A 23,032-nucleotide genomic window follows, 5' to 3' on the forward strand; every position below is an offset into this window, starting at 1 on the left:
ACGCATGCTGACGCAGCTACCCACCTGATATGTAACATTCCTATAATCACAACTATGAATTTCCACTGTGGGTATTGCATGTCACAACGCAGAAATGCAACAGTGACGTGTCGTAATTACAAATGTACATGATAAGTGATTTTGTCTCTCCTACCTTAGTGTCGGAATATTAAGATGTTCTGGTGACAAGGAAGGAGGGAAAAAGTTAATCAGCAGAAGGGGTGCTATTTTGTTAACTGTTAATCCTTACATGTTCAGAAGGTCATATTTAAAAAATGGTACAGTACATTTTCTTATACTTAATGATTTTCATAATTTGTCACATTACCTCAGTGGCAGAATTGTGAGACTATTTTATAATCAGGAGGGAGGGTCATAGCAATAAGCAGAAAGTGCCATCACCCTTTGCTCATCTTCGGTTAACCATATTCTCACATGCCATGTTCTAAATGTCCCATTGTAGACTGCTATATTAACATTTCTTGCAAAATGCAAGATTTTGAGACTTTTAACAATCAGAAGGCAAGGTCGTGGTAAATATGCAGAAAATGCCAGTGAATGAATGGTTTGCTTTTGTCTTATTTACTTGTCGTCTAACATGCCAGTTTGTGTTATTGTGAGTTTTGAAAATTGGTTTTCGATTTTCTTAAATGTGTTTCATACAAAAATGCAATTTGGATAATCATTATGTACATATTCCCCTTTACTGAGGCTATGTCCAGTCATCCACTCGGATTAGTATTTTTAAAAATAACTATAGAGAGCCATCTACAGGCGAAAGGCGGCATAACATCACAGCACCTAATAAGGTGGAACGAAAAACGCGAATAAGAAGCCAACTTCAGCTTCGTTAATGCAGCAGGATTGGGTGAGGTGAGGTGGAAAAATATTTCTTCCTCTGCATCCTAACATTTTTGTAGTTGTTCCAGGACTTCTCGCCCCAGATAAAGCTGCCAATACATCACTTGTTTCTACTCCATCATGATCAGCAGTGTTATCGGTACTGAGCTCCACAGCCGAAACATTGTGTTTCCTTTCTTCTCTCCGTGAAGGTTGATTCGATTTGTCAGCGAAACTGAAACTTAACCCTTTTTATAATTGCAGGAAATGCGAGTGTTTAACACGTGTCAGAATCACCAGGAATGTCCAATAATGACGAACATTGCAACCCCCCAGAAAACCATATTCACCCATGAAAAATGATTGTCGAATGGCTGGCGGGAGACATCATTTATACTCCCGTTGCATTGTGTGGCGGGGGCTCCGTGTCCCCTGAGCAGAACTGGAGGATCGTTTATTTGCAATTCTTTGGAAAGGAGCTTCTTTCGAAATCAATGCGTGCCTGGATGTTCGCGAACGTGCTCCCTTGTGTTGGCTTGTCCCGCACTGGAGGAGCACAAGGCAAGTCTTCACAAGACAAAAACCTCCAGTGCACAGCACTCTGAAAACAATTCTTGGCTGGCGCGTTTTATTTCAAAACAGAAACAGCACCAATTGAACAAATCGGCCAGACGCACATCGCCTCCGGGCGGCGAGGAGGAAGCGCCGGGACGCTATTTTGCAGAGCCCTGAGAGGGAACCAGGAGCGCACATTTAGAGGGGGGCGGGGGGCTGCCTTCGCGCTCTGCCCCCAGTCTCTTGCGCGAGTACTAAATCTCACGGAGCCAGCCAGGCGAGGAGCTAGCCTAGGCTGCGCGATTAGTGCTGAGGGTGTGGGCCGCTTGCAGGGGCTTGTACAACACATACTTACCTGGCAGGGGAGATACCTTGATCAAGAAGGAGGTTCACCCAGAGCGAGTCTCAGCCATTGCACTCCGGCTGTGCTGACCCCTGCGAATTCCCCAAATGTGGGAATCTCGACTGCATAATTTCTGGTAGTGGGGGACTGCGTTAGGGCTCTCCCCTGATGTGCTTGGTCCAATATCAGATACGGGAGAGTTAGGACACCACGAGCTGCGATAGGATCCCAGTTCGAAAGGAGTCGATGCCACTGCTGGTTCCCGGTTTCTTTTAGTTAGAGGTCCGGAGAAGCATTTCAAGCTGGTTACACTACTCCTTCCGGACATTCATTCCCTTTTCAAAGTCAGTCGTTTTGCTGTAGTCTGCATTATTTAGGCTGATTATCGAGGTTAGCCTTTATTTGGTCATGGGGGCCTCGGTGCTGTATGCTAATTCTAAAGACAGTTTCACCCTTTTTCTGATTGCTAGGTTCTGTACCAGTGCAGATATGTCAAACAGTGAATGGCTGAACCTCTATTGTATCCGTGCTCAATGAATGAAATCAGTAATAAATGAATATATGTATAGTTATACGAAAAACAAGTGGTTTATCGACTCATCTTTATTTGCAGATTTAGAGGCAGCTTCGATATTCGTTTTACAAACGGGTTTTTTTTTTATATGGGTCACACACATGCCATAGCAACAAAACATCTCTAGAGATGAGGCTATAGATCACCTTTCCATCCTCCAGGTTTTCTTCCCAAATCCTACGGCACCAACGGCGACCCCTGCTGGCCGAGAGAGCAAAAGCTTGCAGCACCTGGTATTCCCAGGAAGTCTCCCATCCAAGTACTATTCAGGCCCAACCCTGCTTAGCTTCCAAAACCAGACCAAATCAGGCGCGTTCAGGGTGGTGAGGCCACAAGTGAAAGCAGAGGTGCCTGACTCGCTACTTGAAGCTGTGTGTGGCTGGGGCTCCGTGCCCCCTGAGCGGGACTGAAGGATCGTTCGTGTGCAACTCTTTGGAAAGGAGCTTCTTTCCAAATCGCATTGCGTACCTGGATGTTGGCGAATGTGCTCCCTTGTGTTGGCTTGTCCCGCACTGGAGGAGAACAAACAAACTGCATGGAGGAGCACAAGGCAAGTCTTCACAAGACAAAAACCGCCAGTGCACAGCACTCTGAAAACCTTTCTGGGCTGTCGCGTGTTTATTTCAGCACATAAAGCACACCAGTCCAACACATCGGCCGGGCGCGCGGCGCCTCCGCCCTCTTGTGGCCTTGCGGCGTCAGAGCAAGAGGCTCCTTCTCGCTGCCTTTCCGCTGTGTTGCAGAGCCCCGAGAGGGAACCTGGAGCGCACACTTTGTGGGGGGCGGGGGACCGCGTTCGCGCTCTGCCCCCGGTCTCTTGCGCGAGTACTAAATCTCACGGCGCCAGCCAGCGGCCAGGAGACAAGTACAATATCGCGGGAAAGGGGGGCCTTGTCATTGATTGTTACATATGAGACGGGGATTAGGAGGAGACTCCGACTGATTGGTAAAGGGGAACACTAACACCAGAGTGACACCCCCGGCGTCTCTTTTTGAGAGACGCCCTGGGATTTCTTCATGGCCAAGGAGGGTTGGGACCTCGGTTTTACGCCTTCCCCAAAGGACGGCGCCTGTTTGTGCAGCAGAGTGTCGCCATCAGGATGCTGGGGCATAAGAAAGCCACAGTGAGCTCCCTACTGGTCCCAGTCACACCTCTTGGAGAAGCAGCAGCAACCTGAGCTTTTCCGGGGGGAATCTCCCATCCAGGTGCCGGCTAGGCTCACACCTGCTGGGCTGCCGTGGGTGAGCCGAGTCAAGAGTCGCAGGGTGAGATCTAGTCACCGGGGAGAAACGATACAAGCGAAGGATTACTCGGCTCCCAGCACTTGAAAAGACCGACAAATGACTCGTTCCCACCGGAGCTGAATGTACCTGCATGTGTCGTGTCCTCTTCTTCCCCCGTCCCGCTGTGTTTGCTGTATTGTCTTTGAAGCCGGCCCCCGAGACGAGACGAGACGAGACGGGAGTTGTGTGCGCTGCAGCGGTGCCGAGAGAGCACAGAAGGCAGCAGGTTCTGGAGAGCGGGTAAGAGACGGAGGCGGCGGCGTGCGGGACAAGGTGCTGGCCTAGGCTGCGCGCTTTGTGCTTTCGGTGCGGGCCGCTTGCAGGGGCTTGTACAACTCATACTTACCTGGCAGGGGAGATACCTTGATCAAGAAGGAGGTTCACCCAGGGTGAGGCTCGGCCATTGCACTCCAGCTGCTTGGTGGAGAAAACACACAAGAGAGTTGGCACTCAGAGTGTCGAAGGGTCGATGTATACTAGGGCTCAGTTGAAATAAAACGTCAGGACTTTTCCGACTAGTGTCACACGAAGAGAGTACATCCTTCCCACCCCTCTGCGTCTGTCTCAGTAACTCGCTGTGATCGTATAGTGGTCAGTATTTTGTGTTGTGGCCGCAACAACCCCGGTTCGATTCCGGGTCCTGGCAGAATAGGAGGAGTACTGCCTGCCTGGATGGTTGATGAACGACAGAGGCCACTCCGACCTCTTCTCGGTTTTCTTCAATGACTTACTAAGGATCTTCTTCAAATTCGCCCATGCAGGGGAAGCCAGTTACACCAAAGCAAACGCAGGAAAGTGCATTTCAAGCAGAGACCAGGAGGGACTTGTTTACACCGAGAGTGGTCGGAGAATGGAACAATGCGCCCAGCCCTGTTGCTGAAACTGATTCTTGATGAGATTTTCGGCTCACTAAGAGGCTTGTCCCCTCCACCCGCCCATCTCTGTGTACAGTAGAGCCTCCTGTCCAGCCAGCACATGTCCACAGACATTCACAACGGCGACTTATCATAAAACGTTTGCACATATAGTTAAATTATTAGTTGTTTTTACAGGAAGTTAAAAAAAACACTTGAATTACTTATCCAGTCTCTTGAAATAAAGTTATTTTTCAAGCAATGCAACAAACCTCAGGCAATGTGTTTTTTTTAATCCAACATTGACAGCCACATCTTAAATCTTGTCAGTCAGCTCTTTTTTCTCTATTTGAATTGTGGCTTACACATCGCACGACTTTAAAAGCTAGAAAAACAGGTTTTAATTCACAATAGCTGGCGAGCCTTGTTAGCTGAAAAAAATTTTCAATCCCCGGCGGAACACATTCCGTAAGAATCAGCGCTTTTATAGTATATTTCACCTTTAAAGGTGGCTTCTCAAAACGCTTTACGGGATAAAAACAACAAGAACAGCAACAACAACAATATTGTATTTCATTGCACTTTGAAAACCAAGTAATAACTTAACTACATGTGAAAACGTTTTATGATATATCGCTGTTGTGAATGTCTGTGGAGTGTATCTTATTTGCCTTACGTCCTGGTGATCTCGCTCGCTCTCCCCCCCCCCCTCAATTCAATTCAATTCAAGGTGTTTTATTAGCATGACAGATGGGTACAATCAGTGTTGGGTATTTACTTTGCTTTGCGATTCCACTTTTAAATTGTCCAATGTGCTGCTGTAATACAGTTTAAAATACAGTAAGTCTAAACTGTATCAGCTTTATTTATGGGTTGCAATTTAGAAAAAGTCAAAAACCGCACTCAAAATGCAATTTAGAGCTTTCTGGCAAGAGGAGACACCCAAATTAATAATGTAACATGCCACTGTTTGTGCATGAACAAAGTTATACTGCTATTTTCATTAGATACGCGATTAAAAAAAATATTTTTTTTGAATCCCTGGCGGAACACATTCCATAAGAATCAGCGCTTTTATATATCGCCTTTAAACAGATATATTTAAACACGCGTTTACGATTTAAATCAAAACACGATTCAAATCAATATAAATGTTTATTTTGTAACGCATAGGTGGCTATTCATTGTTATTAAAAAGACTTAAATTCGATCATGTTGTGATATTTAGAAATATAAATTTGTTTGGTGTGAGTGAGGTTTTATTTAATCTCTGACCAAGGGAAACGTTTCATTTTTTCAAAGAAATCTTTGTTAAAAGAAACAGTCATAGTTCCAATGGGGTTCGATCACAGACCGTGTGACATGGGAGTTAGGAACCTAGCCCCCTGTGCCACCAGCAAGGTCACATGCAGGGTGCTGAAAAAGCACTACAGAAACATTATCAACAAACAATGTACAGCGTGTACTATTCTTGTGTTGCGGTACATGAATATAATTATATCGTTATTAATTTCTTTAGATACGCGATTCCATATTATATTCCCTTTTAATCAAATTCTAAAAGTATGCTTGTTGACTCCGGTATCTCGTTAAAGACTTTGATGCTTAAAATGTTTAGGGAGAAATGGAATACTGGTGTGTATTTTTTCTTTAAAGTACCAAGACCATCCATATACTGTATGTTTGTGTTCCAAAATTAATATCGTTTATGCCCTTCACACCCGTTACAGTATGCTCCTATTATTTTTATGCTCAGCTACTAAGATTTCCCTTCAGTGGTAAAATTCCATATAAATATTCAATACTTAAACGGGCACATTTAAGACATTAAATATACATATACATACTGTATACAGTACAGTTAGCATACGGTAATATGTTCATGTTCCTAAATCAATCTCTTTTATGAGCATGTGAAAGGCATGGTGAATCGATTCTCAAAAATTACTGTACTTTGGATTGGAAACAAATGCGTGATTGCGAAATGTTACTTTTACAAACACGGTCAATGAAAACAATAATAAGGACCAGGGTAATACTTTGAGTTTACAGCTTGTCCAAGGTCATTCATTATTAATACTATTAGTAATAACTTCGTTAAAGACTTTAATGGCTACAGCTCAAACATGAGAGGTTGAGCTTTATTAGTTCCACCTTGGGGAAATTCCGGATACTATTATTTTGCTTGCGGTATTATAGGGGAATTTACGGTAACTCGCGGTATTTACCGGTAACTCGCGGTAGACTGCGTAAAGGGCACCACAAAATAATGCGGTATCGCCCGTGCATTTTGAATGGCTGCATCTGTAAATGATATCTCCCGCCAGCCCTTCAAAGATACTTTTCCATGGGTGAATATGGTTGTCTGGGGAGTTGCGGTGTTGATCACTATTGGACTTCCCCGGTCTCAAGTGTTGTTGTTGGACACGGGCAAAAGACTCGCATTTTCAGCAAATATAAAGAGGGTTAAGGTTTCGGCTTTAGCGGAGGCAGTGTTTACATTGACAATAATAAGAAGAAGATCGTCCCTGGGTGGGCTTGAAACACCAATCTTTCAGTTAACAGTCGAACGCGCTCGCTGATTGCGCCACAGAGACTGATGCGAAAGGCTTTTCTCCATTCGCACCTTCCCGGTCAAAAAATAAACATTGCTTGCATTTTCTTGCCAGTCGGCAATATTCCTTCTGCTCTGATAGCCAAGAATTACATTTCATTTTTCACAAGCTGTATGAATTTCTTGAAAAACAAGTTGTTGCAGAAAGGAAATGCATTCATGCTTTAAACTAAATCAAGCCCTATGCGGTTGTCCAAGATGGTAGTTTCTGCACAAAAAGACAGGAAGAAAGGCACAGCTCGGATGTGGAGCCAGGATCTCCAGTTAATGAGACAGGTACTTAAACCGACTCAGCTACGGTGCCGGCAGAATTCTCCTCTTTTATAGCCGCTTGGACACACCGCTCTGAGCCATCTGCGTTCTCGAAGCCCTGAGTCTGCCGGCTGAGCAAGCTGCCTCCTTTACACAGAACAGGAGCCCTGACCGTAAGAGAAATGAAGAGAAATGGCTTTTATTGGGCACTTTTCATGTCCAATGCGCTTGACATCTCCCAAGGGCGACAGAGTTAATTTACGACACTTTTCCTTTCTTTCTTTTTTTCTGTACTCTTTGATGAAACAAAACGAGAAATCATGTAAGGGAAAATGTCTTTTTTCATGGAGAAAACATGCACCAGGAAATGTTGTGTTTAGAAGAAGTGAGTTAACATGAAAAGTGACCTAATTTACCGGAGCAAATGCTCACCTAGCAAGATCTCCTTTACTACAAGAGAGAAGTAGAAGACGTGATCATTTCATGCCGTTGTGGAACAAAACGCTTTTTTCTTGGAATTCTAAATCAATCAAAAAGTGATGATTTTTTAAAACTGATAAAAATGTAGAAAACACATTTCTCACTTAGAAATTTTAGATGGGGGTGGGGTATTACTAGTAGCGGCGCTGAACTCACCATGGTGCAATTCATTTACGTGACGGGTTAGTTGTTTAATGGATAACGCATCTGATTTCGGTTTATAAGATTGTCGATTCGACTTCTATCGGGGTTGTGTGATTTAAATCAGGCTCCTCAGAAATAGATGTCCGTTATGTAAATGAACCGCACCTGAAAGCAAACGTTGGGTCTGGGTTCCTTTCTTTCCTGCATGAAATAGCAAATCGTTACAAAAAAAAAAAAACACCAACTAATGTCCAATAGTCCAATAGTTAGTCATTTAAGTAAACATGAATATACTGTAAGGTCTTGGTACATGGGAGTGGATTTCAACCACAATTAAAAAAGGGCAAATTATAATTACAGGCTTCAGACACTTTGTCATACAAAAGTGACCAAACACTCCCTAACTTTCAGGTTTGCTTGAACCTGTAACAAAGAAGCAGTCTGAAACTTCCATTCTCTGTTGTCACTGTCTCTAAAGCCAGACATGATGTTTCACAGATGTGCAGTGTGCCTTTTCTCTTGTCGTGTTCAAGATGATCTGCTGCATAAGCTCCTATCTGGGTGTTCTATACTGCACTGTTATTTCATTCAGATTAGCTATGTGGTGTAATTTTCAAATTTTCAGGCACCTGCAAACACACCAGCTGCCCTCAATGTGATTTGAACACGCAACCTTCTGATCTGTAGTCAGACGCGCTACCGTTGCACCATGACAACAGTAGGTCACTCATGACAAGTCCTTTTAATTCCCCCAAAGAGAATAACAGTAATGCTAGAATAACTAGTATTAAAACTAATACTACTACTGTTAATTCTCTAACAGTAACACTATAATTATAAATAATATTTACATGAATATGAACATTAAAACTAAAACTATCAGTAGCGCTATCATCATTAATACTCATATGAACACTAGCATTAAAACAACCAGTTGTACTCTCATTAATATTAATATGAATACACTAGTATTAGTATTTGTTGCTACCCATGACGTTACATCGCTCTTTGTGATGAACACGATACACCTAGACGCACACAGTGACGTGGCGCCTGTCCCCGTGTAACCATACTTATGATTTATAAACACGGGAAAAAATACATGTAAACTGTTACTTACATACATTTATCAACTTGGAATATATTTTTTTAGCTCTAGGATACAGTTACCTAAATAATAATAAGAATAATCATTGTTTAATTTCGGTTTGAACATTTTTTACACTAAACGCACTGTGGTAATTGATCGATACAGTCTTTATTGACTGTTTTCTAGATATTTAAAACAGGATCAAAAACAGAAAAAGAACCAGTACTCACCAATCGGTGAAGTTAATCGTTTATTCTACGGTTTTTCAATTGAATTAATTGGTTTTCGATAGATAAGTGATCAATAACTCTCCTCCGTGCGCGCCCTGCGCCTCCCGCGGTCTTGCTCTCTGATCCAGGTGCTCAGGCTGGTGTCTGTGACATCACAGCGCTCTTTCTAACAGAGCAGAGCGAGTCTCCGCTGGAGGAGACTCCTGTCCGGAGCCCGGGGGTTCTTTTCTTACAGATATAACATCCCCCCCAAAAAAGAACACACCAGGCTGTGAAGAGAAGCGAATCATAACAGTTGTAAAAGGAGAGCGACAAACCAAGGAATGAAATTCATTAAACAGGAAAAAAAATAGTTTACTTCGCAGATTAATGTGTTACAAGGCGTACCCGTGTGGAGCAGTAGAGAACGAGCACAAGTCCCTGTAATAAGTGCTTTTAAATGTTTTAAACGAATCATCAGAGTATAGAAGCCAGGAGGATCAGGAACCTGATCCTGGAGGTTAAAATGTGTATCCTGGTTTTATTTCCAGCCTGCTCTTAGTTCCATAGGTAGTCTGATTATTTAAATTAAATGTATAACTGTTACAATAATTCATCTAATTGTAAAATTTATAAGACTGTGAGACACCTGTGAGAGACATATGAGAGCTGGTGATTCCCTGGGCTGGTGTGGAATCACACACAGACAGGTCTTCTTCTGTGTGATCTTAGTCCCACTGCTGAGAGCTACAGACTGGTCAACTGGTCACTACTGTAGACACGGCCATTGGCCCATCGGCTACTAATAATCAATATACAGTGTACTGACCAGAGTGTCACTACTTGTGTTTATTACATTAAAAGATAATTCCACACTCACGTGTGTTAGAAAACATTTATAAAACATGTTTGGAGATTGACATACAGTAAAGAAAGTAATACTGAAGGGCTTGAGGTCCTGGAAAGAGTTAATAGAAGCTTCTTGCTTCTGACCTGGAACAGAGTCCACAGCTAACAGATCAGTGAGTCTTGAGCCCAGTTCACAGAGAGGAGAACCAGGAGCTCTTCTCTGTCTCTAAGTGGCTGTGAGGAAGGAGAAAATGGGGAGATGTGACCTGAATCCAGGCTGTTCTGTCTGATATTATTCATGTAGCAGCACTGATTGTCTGAATGTCCTCTGGTTCTGGATTGACGGATAAAAAGAAGTATGGAGCTTCTGTCCGATTGTCTCTGAGCTGTGAATCTGACTAAGAAGAGAATAATGATTTTTTATTCTGCCTCTGATAATTTTTCTCTTTGCCAAGTGGTGTTACATCCCCTTCAGAAACTCTGCACAGACTGTCAGAGTGAGAGAAAAGTAGAGAGATGGACAGATAAGAGCACACACAGCGAGGGAGACATACGTCTTGATTTACTTTGAAACAAGTGTTCATTTCCTTTGTGGAACAAGTTGTTTCTGAACTTCAAGAAATTCATACAACTTCTGAAAGATAAAATATAAGTCTTGCTAATCAGGACAGAAGAAATACCGCAAGAAAATGTCAGTGATTTTTCTCCTTTTAACGAAAAGTGGAGAAAAACAACGGCAGTGCATCTCCGTCATCTTAATTTAGCTTAATACAAGTATTCACTTCCTTTTCTGTGGCTTACAGACTGCGAAAGATGAAATAAAGTTATTGGTTATTCATGGTCAGTGCAGAAGAAATACTGCCGGCTGGCAGGAAAATGTCAGTATTTTATAATTCTTTAACTACAAACGTGTGAATGGCAAAAAGCAACGGGAGTGTGTCTCTGTGGAGCTGGTAAATGAAGGGCTGGTGGTTCAAACCCACTAAGGGACGAGCTTCAGACTGTTCCGCTGTAACCATAATCTCTGCTAAAACTTGATGGGATTTCTTCGCAAGCCCTCTTGAAATTTGCAGGAAATATGTATTTTACTCATGTGGAACTACAAGTAAACAATTAAGTACCTGTCAATGTCCAAGAAAACCATTTTTACGTGTGGAATTTTATCTTCAACTGGCTGTCAGGAGAATTCATTTATACACCCGTTGTATCCTTAGCAAAAATATTTTAAAATTAGAACACAGATTTGTTGGAGAACTTGACAATCCTTGACAATCATTATTAAATGAGCATTATACAAATGTGCGTTGATATTTTGTATATGTACCTTAATTGTAATAAAATTAAACATAATTGCTTTGATATGGATGTTCATTTGAAGGATTTGTTAATGTTAATGTTAATGTTTGGGGTCAGAGCGCAGGGTCTGCCATTGTACGGCGCCCCTGGAGCAGTTGGGGTTAAGGGAACTATCAAGGATCTCTGAACAACCAAAGATACATTTGGGCATCTGCTATTGGTAAAGATTAAAGAGTACTGTAAGTGTGAAGCTTGCACACACACGAGAGAAAAATCAGTTTTAATGTACTTCATTAAACTGATGGTGTGCTTATCAATCGTGCATAAAATGTACATAGCTAAGGATGGTTTCAATCAGTCGATCTCTGTGTTACAGGCCCAGCACGGTTCCGCTGCGCCACTCTGCTAACAGATCTCTTTGTGTGATTCAACACAACTACTCTATCTTTGCTTTCTAAAAGTGTGCCCGAGATGGAAAAGTCTAAACGGTAAACGCAGACGTCACTTTGAGCTCTTGGTCTTTTATAGTACAAATCATCACACGCTGCTCTACATGGGCGTGTCTTCAAGATCGTTGTGAACCAAACCTTCTGCCAAACTGAATCTTTTGTCGTTAATTCCCAAATCTTCAATGAGAATCAGTGAAACAAAAACCAAGCCCATGTACACACTCGCGTCCTAGTGTGAAAGAAAAATGATGTAAGCATTTGAGAAATAACGAGAGTAGTCTGAACATCTCCAGCCTGTCAACTGCTATACACAGAGATCGCTCCCTCTACACCCAGTTTATAACGCTGAAAATGATTCAGGAAGCACAGCAAAGTTCTAAAACCAGTGAATGCATCTGCATACATAAAATGTCAATTTTTCAAAAGTAAAATCTTCAGCTTTGAAAGATTGTCATCTATATATTTTCGTTTTTCTCTTTTTTACATAACACGCTTTCGAGAAACAAACTGTCTTGTAATGAAGGCTGCATTAGAAAATGTGTATCTAGCTTTGTTCAATTAAAATCGGCACATCCCAGTGGACAAAAGATGTAGAATATACGACTATTAAACGCATACTTTAGACGTATAAATGTGCTCCGTAACTGGTCTAGAATGAAATTCTAATATACGTATATCGTTATACGTCAATTAGACATCTATGATTATATGTTTATTATACATAAATGGTTGGAGTTCTATTATACGGATACATTTAGAGGACTAATATACATATATAGTTAAAGGTCTATTATACATCAAATACATATTTTATAGGTGTATAAACTAGTAAATAAAGCCAATGATTTGTTTTAGAAAAATATGTAGTTCAAATTATACATTATATACAATATTGTAATCAACAAATGGCTAATCATCATAAAAACACAACTAGTAAACTTCAGTTACAAATTCTAGTAACATGGCAATATATATAGTAATGACAAACAAACTAATTACATGATCCCGCTAATATTTAACTCAAAACCACATTTCGATTCAAATATAAATTTTAACATTTACAACTTCTATATTTCCACCAAAATATAATTAATGTAGCACAAACGCTACTTTCTAAAAAAGACAGAATGAAACTGTTTGTTTTGTGTTTCATGGTGATCCTCCTCTCGATACTAATGAAATGTTTAATATGATCCCTCGAGAAACAAAAAGGAGTCAATTTCCGCCTGGAATGATTGATGCCCCATCAAACATTTTGTAATATCCCCGGAAGTTTATACAGTAGAATCCTGGTTCGTGGCTTAAATTCAAGGTAAACAAGACTAAGGAAACGAGTTGGAAACTTGATGTCGAACTGGGATTTAAATCACCCGGAACATTTCACTACATTGGGCAGTATGTGCTAGGGAGCATTGCTTGACATCCTTTCGATAGCTCAGTTGGTAGAGCGGAGGACTGTAGTGGAGTCAGTAGGGAATCCTTAGGTTGCTGGTTCGATTCCGGCTCGAAGGAAGGTGCTTTTTGTGTACTTTAATCAAAGAGTTAAAATAGCGAATCTTTTTCACTCAGACATTGATCAAAAGCTCAATAAACGACGAAGCAGAGGCTCCTGTTCCAAAGTCTGCCCACGTCTGATTGTCTTGTTTTGGCCAATATCTGATCTTTGAATTAAGGGAATACTCTGTTTGCTTTGTAATTAAAAAAAAAACATACAGTACAAATGTCAATTTCATTTTGGTTTCAAGATCGCAATTTAGTGTGAAACATAAAAGCCAGCTGGATAAGCTTTATTAATTTCCATCACGGGATCAATGAAGTATCTATCTATAAATCTCTTATACGTTATTTACAGTGGCCTTTCAACTAATAGCACGTGCAGGGATCAAACCCTAGCTGTTGGTACACTACGAGTTGCGTAAGGTTCTGTAACGCGCAGATGAGAAACTAACCTCTGCTTCTTCATTATATAAACAGTGAGCCATATATGCGAGCTTACTGCCTCCTACGGGCTCTGTATTTGTTAGCGATACAAGACCGGCTGTGGAGAAATGAAGTGAGGAGGGTGTGTACATTAAAAGGCTCATAGCGTCCCTGGAAGGGCTCAAACCACCACCCTTTTGGTTAACAACCGAACCACAAAGACGCATGTACAGCTTAACACTTCTCGGTCTCAGTGAAAGTGATACACTCCGTAAAATTTCCAGAGATTCATTTATTTTAAAAGGAAAATCACCAACAGCGGCCGAGATCTACTGGAGTTTTTTCATTCTATACTGCGATTTCTGAAGGGTACCCTGTGAAAATACAAGTTTTGACGAGACGGGATGGACATATAAGGTCAAAAGGCTTGGGGAATTGAACTTTAAGGTGAAGACTGCGGGTTCAGTAGCAGCAAAACCTGATCAGTATCAGTTGACTCCGATATACTTTGAAAATAAACTTCGGGATTTAGAGTCAGACGTGCTACCGTTGCACCATGGGGTACTCAATTTAAAAAAAAAATAGAAAAAACAATCAGTGTTCCTGGATCTGTAATTGAGAACAACACCTGCACAAGAGCTGCGCAGGAAGAATAAAATGTGGTCTGGTAAGAAGAGACTCTCTTCGGAAGAGCTGCGCTCTTCACAGGAGATTTTTTTTTTGTGAAGCTGATTTGTCTCCTTTGGGGAATTCAAAGGCACGGACAGCCGAGACTTCGTGGCGCAACGGTAGCGCGTCTGATTCCAGATCAAAAGGCTGCGTGTTCAAATCACGTCGAGGTCAGCTGTTACTTTTTCAGGTTCTGCTGGTCCTGAACACGGAATTCACACCATGCAGTTGAGTTCTATCTGTACACCACATAGATAATCTGAACAAAATCGAGCAGTACAGGACACGCAGTGTGAAGCTCACACAGGCTTACAGTCTCCAGTATTGTAGTGAAGAGGAAAAAAATAACTTAGTTTTTTTTAAGAGAAAAGGCACAGTTCACATCCGCTTAACATCACGTCCAACTTTAGAGACAGCTACATCAGATAATGGAATCACGGAAGTTTCAGATAACTTTTTTTTAATACAGGTTCAAGCAAACCTGAAAGTTAATGAGTTTCCGGACACTTTTGCTTTATTAAAAAGTGTCTGAAGCCTGAAAATGTAATTTGAAAAAAAAAAAACGCTATTGGACATTAGCAGGTGCTTTTTGTAACGATTTGCTATTTCATGCTGGAAAACAAAGGAAACAGACCCAACGTTTGCTTTCAGGTGCAGTTCATTACATAATATACATCTATTACTGAGGAGCTTGAATAAAATTTACACGAGCCAGGTAGAAGTCGAAGCTACAATCTTATGATCCGAAATCAGACGCGTTGTTTATTAAACAGCTGGCATTTCACATAACCTGAATTCCCCCATAGTGTGCTCAGCGCCGTTACTAATAATGCACAGCTCCGTCTAAAATTTCAAAGTGAGAAACATGTGTTTTCTGATTTTTTATGAGTTTTAAAATATAATCTCTTTAAATCATACAAGGGGTGTTTCGCACTGAAATTCCGATTGACTGAGAATTCAAAGAAAGACTGTTTTCTTCCACAACACCGTATAATTATCACATCCACCAGACTCTCCAACCTCTCCAGACCTTGCTGGTTGAGCAATTGCTTCGATAAATTAGGTCACGTATCATGTTAAATCATTTCTTCTCAACACAACATTTCCTGGTGCACGTTTTCTCTATGAAAAAAAAGAAATTTTTCCCTTGCACGATTTCTCGTTTTTTTATCAAAGCGTACAGAAATAAAAAAGAAGAAATAGTGTCGCAAAATAACTCTGTCGCCCTTGGGAGATGTCATACGCATTGGACATGAAAATGCCAGATAAAAGCCAGTTCTCTTCGTTTCTTAGTGTCGGGGCTGCTATGTAAAAGAGGCAATTTGCTCTGAGCGCAGGTTCAGCGCTTACTGAACGCAGATGTCTCAGAGTGGTGTGTCCAAGTGGCTGTAAACGGTGATGGCTGTCCTGTCACCGTAGCCTAGTTGGTTAAAGCGCTTTTCTATCAAACAAAAGAACCGAGATTCAAATCCCAGCCGTGTCTTTCTTCCTATCCTGTAGTACAGAACGTATCATTTCGGGCAATCACAAAGGGCTTGATTTCGTTAAATGCATGTGTTCATTTCCTTTCTGGAAAACTTGTTTTTGATTAAATTCACACAGCTTCCGAAAAATGAAATTCAATTCTTGGTTATCAGTGCAGAAGAAATATTACCGTCTGGCAAAATAAACATTAAGAGATCTTTTTAAAACCTCAAACTTGTGATTCGAGAGAAGACCCAACTAGTCAGTCTCTGTGGCGCAATCGGTTAGCGCGTTCGGCTGTTAATTGAAAGGTTGGTGGTTCGAGTCCACCCAGGGACGGGGTTCTTTTGCGATGTAAACGTTGTCGTCAGTCGATTGGATTTCTCAGCGAAACCATAACCATTTTAATATTTGCAGGAAATGCGAGTGTTTAACACGTGTCAGGGTCACCGGGAAATGTCCAATAATGCCCAACATTGCAATTCCCCAGAAAACCACATTCACCCCAAAAATATTATCGTTGAATCTTCATTTATACTCCAGTTGAATCCTCTGCTGAAATATTTTAAAAATACAATGCAGGTTTGTTTGAGAACTTGACAAGCATTGTTAAGATGGCACTGTGCAGTTGGATTTTGATATTTTGACATATTTACCTTAATTTTAAACATAAATACTATACAGTCTATTGTAATTTTAAAATATGTTAGCTGAGGATGCAAAGGGGTGAAAGGGAAAGGTCAGAGGGTATAGTAAAAACGAGGTTAGGATTAGTGGAGGTGGTAGGGGTGTTGATGGTTTTTCTCTGTAGAGGATGATTGAGGTTTTTATCCTTCTCTGAAGTGAGAAATTGGAAGAGTTGGGAGTTGAGGGATCTGATGAGGTTAGTTATAAAAGGAAGTTGATGTGGAGCTGTTAGCCGTAAAACGTCCTAACGTCTTTGATGTTGTCATCAAAGATAAACTGCAGTAAGCAAATATAAAGAAAATTATCTTTGCTTACTGCCCTGTCTTTCTCACACCTGAAGAAGGCTCTACGGCCAACACGTTATGTTTCCTTTCTTCTCTTTTCAGCATGGAATAATCCTTTACTTGTTCCTTTGCAGCCTACGCATGCTGACACAGCTACTCACCTGATATATAACATTCCTATAATCGCAACTATGAATGTCCACTGTGGGTATTTTTTCCATTATTATTTATTTTGGCATTGAAGCATATTTTATGTAATACCGAAGTGTCATAATCACTGAAAAACATATTTTTTCATTTAGAAAGAATTAAAAAAATATAAATCACTATGAATTACATTTAACCTGTTTTGATCTAGGTTTTCTATATACTTTAACATGCCATGTTCAGAATGTCACAACACAGAAATGCAACAGTGAAGTTTTGTAATTACAAATGTTCGTGATGAGTGATTTTGTCTCTCTTACCTTAGTGTCGGAATACTAAGATGTTCTGGTAACAAGGAAGGAGGGAATAAGTAATTCAGCAGAAGGGGTGCTATTTTGTTGACTATAAATCCTCACATGCCATGTTCAGAGGGTCATATTAAAAAAATGGTACAGTAAATTTTCTTATACTTCATGATTTTCATAATTTGTTACATTGTGTCTCACACCTTTGTGTCAGAATTCTGAGATGTTTTTTTTCTAAACGGGGGCCATAGCAATACAACAGAAAGAGCAATTAGCTTTTCCCTATGAATTCTCTCATGCCATATTCAGAGGGTCATATTTTAAAAATAGTACGGCAACATTTCCTGAAGTTCAGGATTTTGAGAGTCTGTTACACTGTGTCTAAGACCTCATTGGCAGAATTGTGAGACGATTTTATAATCAGGAGGGAGGGTCATAGCAATAAGCAGAAAGTGTCATCACCCTTTGCTCATCCTCTGTTAACCATATATTCTCATATGCCATGTTCTAAATGTCCCATTGTAAACTGCTATAATAATATTTCTTGCAAAATGCAAGATTTTGAGACTTTGAGAATTCACGTTTTGCCTTTGTCTTATTTACTTGTTGTCTAACATGCCAGTTTGTGTTATTGTGAGTTTTGAAAATTGGTTTTCGATTTTCTGAAATATGTTTCATACAAAAATGCAATTTGGATAATCATTACTTACATATTCCCCTTTACTGAGGATATGTGCAGTAATCCACTCGGATTAGTATTTTTAAAAATGACTAAAGAGAGGCATCTACAGGCGAAAGGCAGCATAACATCACAGCAGCAGCACTTAAGGTGGAACAAAAAACGCGAAGAAGAAGCTGGCGAATAAGCAGCCAACTTCAGCCTCGTTAATGCAATAGGATTGGGTGAGGTAGAAAAATATTTCTTCCTCTGAATCCTAACATTTTTGTAGGTGTTCTAGGACTTCTCGCCTCAGATAAAGCTGCCAATACATCACTTATTTCTACTCCATCAATATCAGCAGTGTTATCGGTACTGAGCCCTAAGTGTAGGTCCTGTCATAATATAAAAACTTGTATGTATCGACTGCATTCACCTGAAAAAATCTGATAAAATTGAAAAATACATCGGAAACAAATTTGCGTGTTTTTTTCAGATCCAGAAGAGCATCATCATGAGACTCAAAACAGACCTGTTTTTAATTCTTTCCAGGAGAAAAGATTATTCAGATGCAAACATGGGTCCAAAATCAATGTACTCACCTATCGGTGTTGCTTCTTCAAATCCTTCAACTGAACGTCAATATTGAGGGATGATATCATACAAATTTTGGTTTTCTTTTAAAGCAAATTTTATTAAAATATGAGCCTCTATTATAGTTGTCTTGGATGTTTCGCAAGGTATAATAGACCCCCTTGTGCCCTCCGCTAAAATATTATAAAATACAACAATCTTTATATATATATAGAACAGCATTTATGGTTACATGTATATTAAAATTAAGATAAATATACAAAAGTATTAAAATACAAGTGTACAGTCCTAACATAATCATGCTGTCCAACTGTCTTTTTTGCTTTTCAAGTTCTCGAACAAATCTGTGTTGTAATTTTAAATATTTTAACTAAGGGTGCAACGAGAGTATAAATGAATTCTCCCGCCAGCCATTTGAAGGACAAAATCCATGGCTGAATACGATTCCCCTGAATGTTGGCCATGACTGGTCATTCCCAGTGATAATGACTAATGTACTCAATTGTTTACTTGTTGTAGTTCGACACACAAAACAACTGCAAGTAGAATAATGAGAAATGGGCTCGAACCACTAACCTTTCAATTAACAGCTCCCAGAGACTCACGTGCATCCCTTTTCTCCATTTGCAAGCTTTTGGCAAAAAAAAAGACTTTATTCTTGCCAGCCTGTGATATTTGTTTTGCACTGATAAGCAAGATCTGTGTTTCATCTTTCGCAAGCTGTATGAATTTCATGAAAAGCAAGTTGTTCTACAAAGAAAATGAAAACTTGCATTTAACAAAATCAAGCCACACGTGATCATCCATAGTGATACATTCTATAAGACAAGACAGGAAGAAAGGCACGACTGGGATTTGAACTCAAGATCTCCTGTTTCATAGGAAAACACATTAACCAAATCAGCCAAAGTGCTGTCAGAGTATTAACATCATGTCTGATGTCAGTTTTTGCAGCTGACTATCGCTGGAGGGCAATTCACTGTGAACAAGTCAGCCTGCATAATGAGGGGAAGAGACTGGCCTCTGTGATGCACTATAGAGTTACACTAACCTTCTGCCCTACTGTTCTCTGCTGCATTCTACCCTAGCAGATAAATATTGGTTTCCATGCGTGTAAGGTTTCTTTTTTTTTGTCAAATATTTTCAAGCATATTTTTGCTGTTGAAAATAAGTGGTTTGTGGTTGTGTTGTGTTGAGTGTTGTGTTCCTCTTCCCTTGGTGTCACCCAAAGTGATACATTGTGCTTTGGCAATTCTTCAGGCCATAGTGTTTAGAGGAGCTCAGTTGAATTAGTTTACGTAGATAAAGTATTTATTTTCCTTTTAATCCTTTAAAGCATATTACATTGTCAATACATTGTATTTTTCTTCCTACTAATTGTCATCATTTTTCTTCTCTTGATCTCATAATCAGATATTTCAGAATCTTCCTTAAAAACTAGTAAAAGAAGTGGGACAGATTCATGCACACTAAAAAATATGAAAGGGTAGCAGGACACAGTAACCACCAAACATCTCGTAGATTATGAATATGCCTAAAATATTTCAGCACTTTAGAGGGTTCTGCCATTTTAGATGTTGTACTGTGCCTGTCTGATTTATCAAATGTGTCATTTAAATCTCCCGTCATTTCTATATCAGTCTTGCAGTTTCCCACTGATGATACGTACAAAGAAATTAATGTACATTTTCCCCTAAAATCAACCAATTTAAAATCAAATGCATCCCTCCTCATCTGCAGTTGGAGAGAAAAATGTCAGAATAAATACAGGTTTTAGAAGTCAGGAGCATTGATAGTCCTATTTTAAAATTATGCTAAAATGCTCAATATATTAAAAATAATTAAAACATATTAAAACAAGGTAAAAAGAAATGATACACAGTTATAAAGATCAGGAATTATCAATTTGAAGTTACAATCCACTTACAATATGCCAAAAATGGCAAGAATATGTAAAACAGGTGTATACAATTTTTTAAAAATAAAACAAGTTAAAAATAAATACTAAATACTTTTAAAATTCAGGAATGTGATTGGTCAGATGCTCACGATGAGTGTTGTTGGTGTTTCTTGTGACTTAGCGAATTGAAAAAATATTCAATTTAAAAACGGCGAGAGCTCGTATGAAAAAAAAAATAGTTCGTAAGTACCTTTGTTGTAACAGCTGCGCCAGAACTAGTGTATTCATATACATCAGAAAAGTACCTGAACTTGACTGGTTTATGTTCATTAATGTGCATTGGGAACGAAAGGGAGACTTACATGGATTTTATTAGGTTTTAGGAATCAGAAAATGTATTTTTATACGTTATTGCCTACGAGCAGAAATAACTTCCTGCTTTCAACGCTTTTATTGTTTCTGCTTGTAACCTCGAACAGAAAAACCCGGTACTGACTCACAGAAACGCCTCGGAGTTTCAGTGTTTCTGTGATTTAAGAGGGGTGTATGAAGACAGTAGAGGGGAGTTTTTTTCCCCGCTATAGAGTATGAAGGCGGTGTGACGAGTCAGGAGGGAGGAGACGCGCATTCCGCACGGGGAGCGCAGAGCAATGAGTTTCACCTGCAGCTCGCCGAGTCCTGTCCTATATAACCGCTGAGCCCGGATACACAGAGTCTCCAGCCAGTGTTGGAGAATTATAGGGTTAAAGCCCAGAAGTTGAGAGTAGAGTTTGTGTACGAGTATAAGATTAAGGGAATGGGGTTTGGTGTATAGAAGAGGTTTAGGTTTGGTTTTTGTTTGCTTCTGATACATTTGTAACGGCCATGGCGGCCTGTAGGGTCGGCATGCGCTGTTACTTTTGCACGCGTTTGGTGTATAAGAGTGGTGAGGGCTCGGCTCACTCGGGTGATATCTCACGGTTGGACTTTTCAAGGAAGGTGTTAAAGAAAGAGTTAAAGGTTAAGGCATTAGATGTCAATTGCTTAATTACTTTGCCGAAGGGAATTGGTTATGACTTTAGTTTCAAATCGGCAAAGTTATTGGAAGAATTTTGGAGAAAAATAAAAGAGAAAAAGATGTGGGTTTGATTAGAATGTTTGATTGTTCGTATGTTAAATGAGATGGTGATGATGGAAGATATTGTGACATGGTTGTCTAAGTATTGTTTAGTGAAAGGTGAGCCTCAGAAAGTCTTGGATGATGATGGGGTCTGGAACTGTGCATGGAGAGTACCTATTTTGTTGCATGAAGACAAAAAATGGTTATGGTGGATTTAAACACATTCCTTCTTTGATTGGATGAGGTGAAAATAGAGGCCTTGTGTTCTACCAAGGGCAGCCAAAACTGTGCAGGAGGTGTGGGGAGCTGGGTCACTTTGTGGATGCCTGTACAAAGGTGGTGTGTGGTAAGTGCAAGGAAATTGGACATGCATATACTGAATGTACAAGCGTGAGGAAATGCAATCTCTGTGAGTGTGAAGGTCATGTGTTTAAAGACTGTCCAAATTCCTTTGCAAATAGAACAAAACTGGGAAGACCGATGCAAAAACAGGAAGAGTTTGAAGAGGTATTTAGGGCTGGAGCAGTGGTTCTGGATCAGGAACTGGATGTGGTTGATGTTGAAGAAAGTAGTGGAAAAGAGAGCGAGGATTCAGAATGGAGTGAAGGAGATAAGGCTGAAGTAGAAGAGAATGATAATAATGTGGAAAGTGAGGTGGACTCTGAATTGATTGGTAGCATCTCTCCTGATCGTCTGCCACCCGTGGAGACTAAAAAGCGCTCAAATGGAATGTACAGAACAGAGGGTGCAGTCTAAAAGGTCTGCTGAGATATCTGATTTAGGAAGTGATCTAACTCTGAGCGGGAAAAACTGAGGGAAGATCATTTTCAGAGTCCTCAGATGGCAGGTTCTCCCATGGGATTAGTTCTCTCCAATCCTACTGATCCAGCTTTAGAACTAGAGACTCAAGGAGGGCAGGTGGAGAACCATCCTATTGATGGTGGGGGTGGTGGAGGAGGAGGCAAGGAGAGCAAATGGAAAAAGGAAAAAGGCCTGTATAGTAGGTGTCACAGACTGAATGATTCTAGCCAGAGCTTTTAGTCTTCCCTGTTCTAACTTTAAGTATGGCTCTGAACATTGTGTCCATAAATGTGAGAAGCATTCGGTCCAAGTTAAGGGCAAGGACTATACTATCATTTGTGAGTAAGGTAAATGCTGATATTATGTTGTTACAGGAGTGTGGATTACCTTTTAAAAACAGATATAAGGATATGGAAGAACTGTGGACATTGGGCCCATCAATTTGGAGTGGGTCCAATGAGAATAAATCTGATGGTATAGCGGTTTTAATTAAAAATAAGATGGTAGAGGTACGTCGGTGCCTTATATTGAAACCAGGGAGAGCACTGGTGGTGTATCTGGGTTTCATGAATGTCAAATTTAGAATTTTAAATGTGTATTGTCCGAGTTGCCCACGTGACAGATATGTCCTAATTCAGGAATTGAGAGTATTTATTGGGATGGGAACCACT

The 23,032-nt window shown here is 40.3% G+C and overlaps 4 non-coding genes and 2 pseudogenes across 4 annotated transcripts; 4 read left to right on the plus strand and 2 right to left on the minus strand.

Moving 5' to 3' along the window:
* The window catches only part of LOC138242774 (zinc finger and SCAN domain-containing protein 2-like), a 587,776-nt pseudogene that overhangs the window by 109,976 nt on the left and 454,768 nt on the right, over positions 1–23,032 (minus strand).
* LOC138243520 (U1 spliceosomal RNA) lies at positions 1,743–1,906 on the plus strand. Its single transcript, XR_011192175.1, has one exon. It is a non-coding gene; the product is annotated as a U1 spliceosomal RNA (small nuclear RNA).
* On the minus strand, positions 2,531–2,649 carry LOC138218967 (5S ribosomal RNA; annotated as a pseudogene).
* Positions 13,258–13,345, plus strand: trnay-gua (transfer RNA tyrosine (anticodon GUA)). The gene is given in 2 exon segments: positions 13,258–13,294; positions 13,310–13,345. It is a non-coding gene; the product is annotated as a tRNA-Tyr (tRNA).
* On the plus strand, positions 14,525–14,596 carry trnaw-cca (transfer RNA tryptophan (anticodon CCA)). The gene has a single exon. It is a non-coding gene; the product is annotated as a tRNA-Trp (tRNA).
* trnan-guu (transfer RNA asparagine (anticodon GUU)) lies at positions 16,152–16,225 on the plus strand. Its single transcript has one exon. It is a non-coding gene; the product is annotated as a tRNA-Asn (tRNA).

The sequence above is a fragment of the Lepisosteus oculatus genome, chromosome 14, assembly GCF_040954835.1.
Source record: "Lepisosteus oculatus isolate fLepOcu1 chromosome 14, fLepOcu1.hap2, whole genome shotgun sequence".
Lineage (NCBI taxonomy): Eukaryota > Metazoa > Chordata > Actinopteri > Semionotiformes > Lepisosteidae > Lepisosteus > Lepisosteus oculatus.